Source organism: Adiantum capillus-veneris, chromosome 19, assembly GCF_014529385.1.
Source record: "Adiantum capillus-veneris isolate H3 chromosome 19, ASM1452938v2, whole genome shotgun sequence".
Classification (NCBI taxonomy): Eukaryota; Viridiplantae; Streptophyta; class Polypodiopsida; order Polypodiales; family Pteridaceae; genus Adiantum; species Adiantum capillus-veneris.
The window spans coordinates 147,786,420-147,798,791 of record NC_140949.1 but is presented as its reverse complement, the minus strand read 5'-3'; positions in this window follow the sequence as shown (position 1 = coordinate 147,798,791).

Below are 12,372 nucleotides of genomic sequence, written 5' to 3'. Positions count from 1 at the left end.
GGTTGAACTATTACAAGCATTAATGGGGTTGTTGGTTGGTTGAGGCCACTCCAATATTCTTTTACTCCTTTATGCATTAAGGTTTGAGGTGTGGAACTGGCTATGAAGGTTGCATGAATGTAGTTATGCTAATTTTTATTTGCTTGTATACATGATAATTTCCCTGTTAATCTTTAGACAATTCTAGATAACTCGTTTTCAGCCTTATTCTCCATTGTTTGCATGGCAACACATTTAGTTGCATGCCATATCAAGTTCAAACCTTAATGTTTGTTTGTCGTTGAGTTGAATGCATGAGGCTAATTAAAGCTCACATCATAAAGCAGGTGAAACCGCTTATAGTATCATCATGTGGCAATTTCTGTATATTTGTCATGAGGGCATCGATGGAAGTGTGATTTCGACACACAAGGAGGGAGCAAAGAGGAGAGTAAATAGTAATGTCAGTGGAACTTTATATGAATACATGCTTATTCTTGGATGAGTGAGAATGTTTGTGGATGGTTGAACAGACAGAGTTGTACATTGGTTCTTTACCCCAACTTTCAGCTAATGTACTTCCTAAGCTAACTAGTAGAGTGTATCCCCAAGCCCATAATCACTTGATAGTATAGAAATTGCTTTGTGGGTAAACCTTTCATAAGTAGATCATTAGGATAGTAATCCATGTTGATCTTGACAAACTCGATGCACTTATCCTCAAGCACCTTGTAGACTTAACAATAGTGTACTTTACCTTTGCATAAAACATTGATTTTGTGCCAATTGAATCGAACTATCATAGTGCAAAGTCAGAACCTTTATTGACACTCTGAACCTTAGCGTCAAAAACATAGTCTCTTATGGATCTTGTCTTAATGGAAGCGCACGACATTACTTGGCAGAATTTTTCGAGCATTTGAATCTTAGTATTGTATCTCATCAAACTCATCATATCTAAGAAAATGCACTTTCTTGACATTGCTTCAAGCATTTGTGCATTTCCTTTGGTACATGATGGCAAAATGTTAAAGACTCTGACATGTCCATCAGAATGCGACTTGCAATGCCATCTCTTATCCATAACCTACTTATTATTGGCCTTATTCGTGATCTATGAGAATCAGTAGCTTTAGCTTCAGGCTAAAATCCATTATCAAAGGGACGACCACTTGTCTAGATAGACTCAAGGAGAAGCACTAAAAGGAGTTGATGATGACTTATCAGATTTGTACCTGCTCAATATTGAGATGGTGCCAATGTGGAGCAAACATGTTAAACCTTTGCTCACCATTAGTTCACTATAGATTGAAAGACAATCATCACTCATTGAGTAGACACAAACATTTGTGCTAATAGATAGATGGCTATACAAGCAGGGGAACGGCATATTATTGAGCTATGTATAGAGCCCACATAAAGAAATTTGTGTTTGAGCCAAGCTCATGTGAAAACTACGAGAATTCACAATGTGAAAGTGCAAACATTTTAGAGATTGATGAGACTTGGTGTGTACTAGCCAAGCATGCAGTAAAGTGCATTGGATTATAAAATTCATCCTTTCTAATACATCATTCCATGGAGGATTCTATGGAGCAATCAACTCTCTCTATATACCCTCTATATAAATAGTTAGTATGCCAAGTGTGTGTGTGTGTGTGTGTGTGTGCACATGCATTGCTGAATGAAATGGACCTTAGTGTGACTCACCTTTATCAACGACTGTGAACAAGGAATATCCTTTCATATACACACCTCAATGTCATCAAGTTTGAATTGGTTGACTTTCGCCCACACAATCATTAGGTTTAGCAAATTTGGAGGTTGTGAGAGATTAGGGTTCAAGTTATCTGTGTATTATAATGTCATGTCTTCCCCTTTGGAAGGTAGTAGAAGCCAATACAAGAGAGTATGTGAGTGTTGTGATGTTATGCAAATGGAAGCAACAACAAGAGGGACAAAGAGAAAGAGAAGTTTTAATGTCATAGGAACATTCCCAGGAGACCTCAAAGATCCATTTGACGAGTCTTGAACTCAAGATGTGTTATTCAGGAGGGAATTTTTCGACACTTGGGTAATGTAAATGTATACATATTTCTAATATAATTCTGACGTTTAGCAAAAAATTTGGATTTTGTGGACGAAATTGTTGTTAAATTGGCGGTAGATTTTTAAAAGATTGAAAAGAACTTTCCTCGACGAATAAAAAAGAATGGTTCCAAGCCTTAAAAATGCGGTGCATCAAATATTAAACCATTCCAACTACCATGCTCATACTTTCCTTTGGGAAGAGTTACATGACCAAAATGGCACATTCAAGCCAGAGAACTCCCTTCAAATCATCCCAAATGCTCGTGAATAGAGAAGATTCAAATTTTTTTTTGAGAACAAATTTGGTACAAGTATTTTGCAAAAGAATATTATGCTTGAAGTTATCATTTGCCTCTTTGATAGTCAAAATCCACAAAATGCGAGGTGTATCTTAAGGTTGCACTATTGTTTGATAGAAAAATATACATTTCAACCTTGCTACATAGTTGTTGAGGAGAGCAAGTAGTGTGGAATGCCATGGGGAGAGCAGTGGGCAATGACACATTCAGGTAGGGCGTTATTCTTCGATATTTGCAAAAGTGTGAAACACAGTTTCTAACAAAGTTGTGATGCTTGATACACATACAAAATTCTATGTGGTAAGGAGAAAACCTTCATGAAAGGATGCTAAGGCCTTGCATTTTGAGATTCTTACGTGGTGGAACATGTTGTGAGTAATTTGTGATATATGGAACACAATGTGGGTGGTAAGGATATATATATATATATATATATATATATATATATGGTTTCCTCTGAGAGCAATCATGAAAAGGGTAGTAGAGAATACCACAACAAAGCAACTCTCTCTCTTTCTAGCTACTAATTGCCCATAAAGTGGGCAATTTGTATAGAGATCTATATATATGGTTTCCTTTGAGAGCAATCACAAAAAGCATAACAGAGAATACCACAACAAAGCAATTCTCTCTCTCCACAAATTGCCTACAAAGTAATCCTCTCTCTTTCCATAGACCAATTGCCCACAAAAGTGGAATAGATTGGCCAATTAGTTGGTTTGGGCCACTATAAAAGTCCTTAGGCTGTAGAGAATACTCTCTGCCATTATGAGCACACACACATATAAGCTTCTTGGCACACAAATCCTTCACCGGCACAATAAACTTTAAACTTTTAAAAGGTGTGAATAACACCATCCTTTTGCTTAAGAGGGCACACCCACACATTTCATGAGTAAATAGTTATCACAATGCACAACAAAATATTGTGCATCTCTCAAAGATATTTTTCTCCGAATAAAATAATGAGTTAGTTGAATTGACTTTTCCAGTTGAACGAGTTGTCGCTTCATTCAATGGTAGAAGATTCTTTTTAAGTAAAAGGATAAAAAAAGGAGTCAAGAGCTTCCATGTAAGTTTCTCTCGATGGTACTAACTTGCCGTCATTTCAAAAGAAATTCCTTCTTAGGAATATGTCTTATAACACCAGCCCAATTTTTGGTCATTAATACTTTTATATAGTGATTCTATTTACTTACCATGAAGACAATGTTCACTGCTTTTATATCATGGTTGTATTCATTTAACATGAAGAACAAACATTAAAAATAAAATGAAAATTTGAAACAAAACAAACTTAAAACACGGGACAAAATTGCCAATCTCTTTCAAGACTTATGGACTACCAACAATACCACAAGAAACATTTGGTCGCTTGGTTTAGTCCAATTATATAAAGTACTAGCTACATATAGCACATAAAGAGTTCTTAATTTGGATTTAAAAGCTACATTACTAAAGAACTTTAAAAATTTGCTAAGAAGTGTCCCAAATAGTGATATGGTAACCAACATTATCTAGTTGCCCATTGCTAAAGTAAACTATTTTGTGTAGGATTTGGAATATGTCATGTATTCTTGAGGGTAAAAGAGGAACCACTTGAAGAATTAAATGCACATCACTAACTCCAACTATAATACATGCATAGTTATTCTCAATCGCAAAAGACCTTATTTTGAGGTAGCAGATGCAACAAAGGACTCCCAATGTGGAGTCACATGTAATGATGCACTTGAATGTATTATCTACCTCTTGTTGGTGACAAACAAATAAATTTCTTTCTCTATCTTTTGATTAAATTTCTTGCTTTCAAAATTGGGCTTATCATGTTTCTTATGTTTGAATTTTCTTTGTCTTTTTCACTTGTACAATCCTTCTTCTTGGATCTTTTGAAGAACATTAATATTATTGGTATATATCTTTTTTTTAAACCTCCCTAAATAGATTTCCCCCTTGCGCAAGATCTACCTAGACAAAAAGAACATTGCCACATTTTGAAGGATCAACATTCTCTTAATTTCTTCTATAAGGAGACTTGTTTCAACATGAGGACATGCCATCCGCTAGCAAGTACAAAGTTACTATTGTCATATGGAAATTATTCCAACTTATAGGCCAAATTGCTAGCAAACATATAGACTTGATTGATTAGTGTGGAACTCAAAATTGAATGAATTGGCATGGGAGTATGTATCTTCCCTCATAAAAATATCGATGAGTTTCTAAAGAAGCAAGACTTTTCTTGTCGTATGAATTGGATAACATTTGCTAACACTAAAGGCATCACTATCATAATCTTGACATTGCAATAATTTGTTTTTGGAAGTGAAAGCATAATAATGGCCTTTGGAAGCTCATCAAGCTCATCCCACACTTTTGCGTTCATAATTCTCAGGCTTGATCCCTTGCAAGATGATTAGATTAATCTATGTTTCTACACCAAAACATTGCAAATCTTCTATTTTTAATAGGAGAAGTTTGTACCTTTTCAAATTGAATAACACATTATTTGAATAAGCGAATTGGTAAATGGAGCACTACAAAATATGCTAACCACCAGATACTTTTAGGGAAATTTTTTGACAAAGGTTTAGTAATAATTTGGGAATATTTCGTCAACAAAAAATATGACAATGCACATTAAACCACGCAAAATTTCAAGGAGAAAAGTTGGTAGAGTTTGGACAATATTTTGGCCAAAAAGTGGAAAACCAACAACCATAAGTTGATAGCAAAGTTTCATAGAATATAACTAAGAGTAAAATGCATACACAACTAATGCAAGAATTGAACATCAAGCACAAGCCAACATGGCGGACTCAACAACTTCTCGTAAATATACATTCATTGTCCCATTTTCCATTATTCATATGTATATATGTGTTTGTGCATGTTTTCTTTTGCTACATTGACAACCAATGGTATTAGAACTTCAACTTAGGGAATCAGCGAGACTGCAGGTTTTCAAAGCTGCAACTTAATTAATAGTCTTAATTAGAAACTATGAGTCTATAGAGTGTATCTCTATGGAGGTAGTGGATCACACAAGGCTCAACAAAACAACTCATCTAGTGGTTGTGTGTAGTGCAAGTGAACTTTAGGAATAAAAACAATGTGTGGCAGTTTTATGCTCTGTGAGCAAATGGAAAAAGCATAAGGGTAAATTTTAGTCTTTGGTAGTGCTAGCTCTACAACTGGAGTGAGAAATTAGTACCAAGTTAAATATTATGTGTAAAGTAGCACAATTGTTTAAAAATAGGTGAATAGAGCCCTATTCACATTTAATAATCCCCTCACCCCTCACATATAAGCTTTATGCCAGGAAGGTTGAATCCACTCTTGCCATGGAAGTGCATAGAGCTCTCATGGATGTGTATGCTAAGAGCATTTCTTTCATGCTTTATATGCATGCTAAGTTAAAATTATATAGCTTTCTATGTGAGGTTAAATCCCTTCTTACCATTAAGATAGCTTGTTTCAAAGGAACTTTTATGTGGAACTAGATATTTAGCTTAAATGCTTTTCTGAGTACCATTCATGGAATGTGTATCCATATGATCATATAGAGTTGTATATGGTGGATGTGCCACTCTATGGCACTTGAGAATGAATGAAATATTTGCATGGGAGAAATGTGGCATATGCAATCGGGTTTATGTGCTATCATATCCACCTTACTGCATTTTTGCATCACTTTACACAATGGTGTATATGTGAGCATAGTGTTTGATGTAAGTCTTGCCATTTTTTTGTAGGTGCTTCTGAGTGACATGCTTTAATATAGTGACATTCTTTATGTTTTATTGATGTCTGAATGAGTGATGGAGGTGGAGTTGTGTGTAGGTTGGAGTATCCACATTATATTTACTTTTGCTGCCTTGAGATCACTATAATTTGTATTTTTTGCATTTCCTTCCCTGTTCATATGATTTATGAGAACTTGCCTATGTAAGCTCATGTGTCGTTTTCAAGAGAATATCCTTTGCACATGTATGATTAGGATTGTTTGTAGCCTTTTGTGAGGGACATGGTAAGGACTTTGGGAAGCATTTGTACCCACATGAACGAGGTTAGTCCTCACTCAAACACCCTCTGGTAGCTTACCACAAAATGTATATGTTTGGGGATAGGACCTATGTCACATATGGCATGTGCTTAATAGCATTGTGTGGAACGGGTGTAACCTCACTCTTGTCGTATTGCAGACATAGCGAGAACCACGAATAAATTGTCAATCCATGGGACGAAGTTGACTCGACTAGTGCATAGAGGCTACAAGAGGTTGCCAATATCTTGGAAAACAACAAACAACTCGCATCTATCTCAAGCTACACTCAAATGGATGAAATCACCAAAAGCCAATCGCTTATTGGCAAACAAATCACATCTGTTACATCAAATGACATCCAAACGTAACGAAACTTCTAGGACATGTTTATAAGACCTAAGCACACATGCTTATGGTCTCCAATCTCAATTTTGGTCAAGTGAAAAAATCACGATTATTAACAACAACGGATTTTTGACCTAGTCATTTTTGACCCAGAATGCATTTAAATGCTTAGCAATGATGTCCCAATACCCCACCTATACTTAGTTTTGATTTTGAAGTGTAAATGCCTACTTATGATGAGATTAGACCACGGGTCGGCAACGCCAAAAGCTACAAAAGATCGTGAAATGCTTACATCAATGCGTAGAGCTCTTACCTGTGGTTGCAACACAACAGACGCGACTGCAATGTGACAATCGGGGAGGGAGTAGGAAGCGCGAGAAGGAGAGAAGTGAGCGCCCTTAGCTCACGCTGTATTTCATTATCCAAAAACTTATCAAAATCTTACAAAAATTGGCTTTTATACCGTAGCCAAGGTTTTTGATGGTCAAAACTAATAATCTGGGAGCTCTAACTAAAGACGAGTTGATAGAATCTGGAAGTTTGTAGCCCCAGCTCATCAATTACAAAGTTTATGCGGAAAATAGGAGCTACAATATTTCCGATTCATCAAAATAATAAATGTTTTTACAATGAAAGCTCCAAAAAATGGTATCCGAGTTAGCTTGCTGCCAACATTCCCCCCCTCCTCGCGTGTGTTGTCCCTTGACATAACTTTATAGACTGAAGTAATCTTCGAGTTAACGGTTGGCGAGGTGGTCCTTAAGTGCATGTAAAGCTTTCTCATATCTGATCTTTCTTTGTTTGTCTGGAACTTGCAAGAATTGCATGTGGTGACCCTGTTTTTGAGCTCAATGGCTGAGTAGCCAACAAATCTGGAGATAAGGTTACTAATCACTGGCCCAAAAATCTTCGTTCTTTAAGTGAAGAACCCTGTATAGAACGCTTCCTGAAACGCCAATATATTGCTAGATGGCAAGAACATGCATCGGGTGTAGAAGCCATAAAGGACTTCTTCGAAAGGCTGGCCGCTGAGGTCGTAGCATAGACCCTTATTGCCCTCGAGGAATGACATCCACGATGCTCCTGCTTGCTCTGGCTCATGAAAAGCTTCAATGCACGTGGGAAGCATTCGGAAAATTTTGTTAAGCATAGCACATGAGAGATCAGAGAGACTTTTGGAGAATGTCATGGCGCTCGTTAGGGTTTTCACCATGTATTCCTCTTTCGGTGTTTCCTGCTGTGGAGCTGGCAATCTTGGATAGTTGAGCCATGTAGGCCGCTTCTTAGTCAATGCTTCATGTGCTTTCCATGTCCTTACCCGTGGTACAGGACAAAAGGTCCCGTCTTTATGAAGGGCTACATGTGCTCTTGTGAACAGAATCAAGTATCATGGATTCTTGTTCAGCCAGGTATTTCTCCACTTGGGGTGGAATTCCTCTGCGCCTTCTCCCTGCATATCTTTGTATAATCTTTCTTTGACTTGTAAACGTTCTATCTTGATCAAAGGATATGGTAGTGATTTTTGATGCCATTGTGCATTGATTTGGTTGGGAGTGAGTTGAGTAACGTTGATTGAATGGAGAAATCTCAACTCCCAATCCATCGCTGCTTTCCATTGTTCATATGTTTCTTGAGCGACCTACTCCTTAAGTGCGTCTTCTTCAGCTTTAGACAGCTGGACCATTGGCACTTACTCAACATCTGTTAGTGGGACCTAGAAATCTTCCTCTCCTCCTAGCCCTTCTGCCGGCTATGTTTCCATCTTAGTGAAAGAAACTGATGGAATTTCAATGCTTGGTTGCTCTGAGGTACCAGCTTCTTCTTGCGTCTCTGGCTGTCCGCCTCGCAGCAGCTGATTGACTCTCTTTAGCTCGCCTCTCTTTAGTTATTTTCTCTGTACCCGCATCAATGCAAGGTCTCTTCGTTGTGACTGCTCTAGCTCAAGATCTTTATTTTTCTTTTCCAATGCCTTATACACTTCATCTATACCTTTGATCAAGGCAACTGCGGGAGTTTCCCTTATTTGTCTCTAGAAAGCTGCCTGACCATTGATTCTTTACTCTGAATATTGCAGTGAAGCATTCGCTACGTCAAGCTGTACTTGGATCTTTTGCACTGATAGAGTTGTAGTTAAGAGTTCATTGGTAACCTTTGTCAGTTGTTCATCTTTGGTCTTGCAGGCATATGATAACTTTGTGAGAAGTTCACCCAATTCCCCCATTTCCTTTTGTTGCTTCTCTTTGTCCAGCTGGTGTTGTTCAGCTTCAGCTCTCAGCTCTTGGATTTTTCTTTGCAGATCTGTGATGATAGTCACTCTGTTTTCTAGCTCTCCTTAGAGAGCGTCTATAACCATCTCCAGCTTCTAGCCTTAGTACTGCGGCTAAGTGCTGCTGTTCGCAATTTCTCAGTCATCTCCTGCATCTTCTTGGCATATTCATTCACCTATATGATGATTTCATCGTTTGTTTGCCAATCTTCATGCTCTGTAGGCTACCTAGATGTTTCAACAGTCTCTGCGTGCGACTCCTTGGGTGAGGCTGTGGTTGTTTGTGGTTGCATCGGGGTCTCTACCTCTCCTTGAGGTTGCTTGGTTGCCTCGGCTGTTTTGTCTTCGTGAGGCTTTGTGGACGTTTCCTATTGGGTGTTTGTAGAAGGAGTGGTTTCAGTTTCTGTTGACTTGGGTTGCTCAAACTTTTTTGCCTCCTCTGGTTCAGGTTCAGGCTCCTTTTCTTTGGCTTGCTCGCCCTCTGTGGGTCTAACTATTGGTGAAGGTGGAGGGCTGGGCATGGGGTTGGCATGGGGTGGTCTGCCTATTCTATATATGGTGATGATGGTCTGGGAGGCATCTCACCCCGTTCGTGTTGGGCTTCACTTTGTTGGGCCGCTTCAGCTTGTCTCTGTTGCTCCGCCGCAGCTTCCCTTTCTTTTCTTTCTGCTTCTTGAGCTTCTTTTTGCTTTAAGGCTTCTGCTTCCTTGTACATGCCTTCAAGAGAATCCTTGGGATCTTCTGGTTCTCTCCTGATAGGATCCTTGGTTCGGGGGCCTTTTTATATCTCTTGGAACCCACCGTGCCGGGTCCTCACCTACAGCTTGGCGGCTTCTTTCATAAGTTTGTTTCTCTCTTTCAAACCTCACATTGTTTTGCTGAGGTTCTTCCTGATGTGCAACCACTGATTTCTTCTTCATCTCCTCTCTTCTGGCTCTCTTTCTTCATTGTCTGAGCTTTCCTGCTATGTGCTTCATCAGAGATTTCTACAAACTCTTCATTAGAGTTATAAATTCTCTTTGACGAGCGGTGGTTCTTGGAGATGGTTGTACCGACATGATCTATGTGTTTTGATCTGGGGCAAGCGACAAATTGTCTGCCATGCCAGTAACATGGTACGCTATTCTTGTTAATACTTCAGGTGCACCCAGATACGTGATCTTACCATCTTTTTTGGTGCCCTTCAGTGTTGATAGCACATACTGTGCGTGATCAATGGGTTGCCTGATTGCCAACTTCAACACTTAGGTGAATGTAGTCGCAACTGCATGATCTGGTATTGTGTGTACCTTGGCGGTCTCTTTGCTAGAAAGTGGAAGTGTTGATGATATAAGCGTGCTGGTTCTTCCACTTGCTTCTGGATGAGATCAGCAAAGGTTGCTGCAGAAGTCTCTTTGGTGAAGGTGCCTTCCGTCTTTCTTTCGTGGGCCCTCATTGTCACACCCTCTGTTGGAAACTTCAAAGCCTCGGCCACAATCTCTTTTGTGATGACTACTTTGACTTTCTGCCCTTGTTGGTCAGTAATTTGGGCTGATCCATCTTCCTTAGTTGTAGACAAGAGCTCATAGGCTTTCTAGAAGTCTACATCACATGGTTCTTGGTCGTAGAATTCTTTGAGGCCGAGCCTTCTGTTGGCCTCCTTCGTGTCAGGCTTTTCCGCGACATCATAGATTTCTTTAGGTAGTATTTGCAGCTCTACGTGATGTCCTTCTTCACTTTTAAACCTGCCTGTGAAAACTGTGGTGTTGTTCTCTTCAAGCTGTTCTCAGCATAGATATGTTGCTTTGGTTGTCTTTACTGAACTGGGGTCCCATTGGTATGGTGGCAACTCTTGCAGCTTCTCTTTTTGAGAGACCCTCTTCTTGGCCTTCTCCGCAGCTTGCATTGCTCCTGTTAAGTGAATAGAGTGCCAAAGTTAGAAAATTTTTACAATTTCGCTCTGAAATGCCCTTCAGTCTGAATTGCTGACAAATTGAGTCCAATATGCTCCAAATTAATTATTGACCATGCATAGATGCATAAAACATGTAAACTTATCAAATTCATAAAGTCCAAGCAAAATTTTGCAACAAAAGTAAATAATCGTGATTATTTATAGGTGATGAATTTTTCAGCTTTTTGCAATTTTGACATCATAGGCTTGAAATATATATCAAATAGATACGCTGAGTGAAATATGGGCTCATTTGAGTGCAGAGGGTGAAAATGATACTAGATTTAGGCTTTCAGTCTTTGAAACAGTAGATATAAAGGAATTTTGAGATTTTGAAATTTTGAGCTCCAAATTTGGTCAAACTTGGTTAGTGGGCTTAGGACATCATGTGCTTTGGTCCCATGAAGTCATTGCAATTTTCCCCCATCTTGGTAAAAAAAGTAAATAATCGTGATTATTAACTTTTTCATCAAAATGAACATTTTTTTGGTGCAACTTGGTTCTAGGCACGATGTAGACGCTGTGTATGAGATATGAGGTGCTTTGGATAAAAAAATGTGACTGATAACTCAGAAATTGGTTTGAAAGGACTTCTTTGCGTTTTTTTGACAATTTTCCAAGTTTTCATTGATCATTTTGGCTCATACTTGAAATGTGGCATGTGTAAAGAATGAGGATGCAAGAGAGCTACACAAGACAAGCACAAAACACACAGAGATGGAAAGCTTCTTCTTCTTCTTCACAGAAAAGAGAGTACAAAATGACTAAGTGCTAAAGCTGAAAAGTAGCACATATGTACATGCGGTCACTAAGTGTGAACTCGCTAGAAGCGTACTAGGCTGGCACTATAAGTGTAGTCCAGCTGTAGAATCACTGGCAGAGATCCTCCGTGTTGGTCACCTAACGCGCCAGTGAGTAAATGCCGTAAGCGGCCAAGACCCGTAGTGGATGCCAGCTCAAGGTGTAGAGCTCGACATCTCAACACTCCCCCTCGAGCTGTGCATGTCGCAGAGTCCAAGCATAGTCTGGAAACGTCGAAGCTTCTCAGCTCCGAGGGCCTTGGTAAAGATATCCGCTATCTGCTCCTCTGTGCTGACGTAGACCAAGTCGATGTCGCCCGCCAACACTCGCTCTCGAACGTAGTGGTAATGGACCTCTATGTGTTTGGTCTTGGCATGGAACAATGGGTTCCTAGCCAACTGCATGCTGCTGAGGTTGTCACAATGGATGAAAATCTACTGGTCCACCTGCACTCCCAAGTCCTCAAGTAATGTGCGTAGCCAAGCTACCTCGCACGCCGCAACTGCTGCACCTCTGTACTCGGCCTCTGTGCTCGATAAAGCAACCGTAGGCTGCTTTTTGCTGCTCCAAGTAACAACAGCACTCCCAAAAGAGAACATGAAGCCAC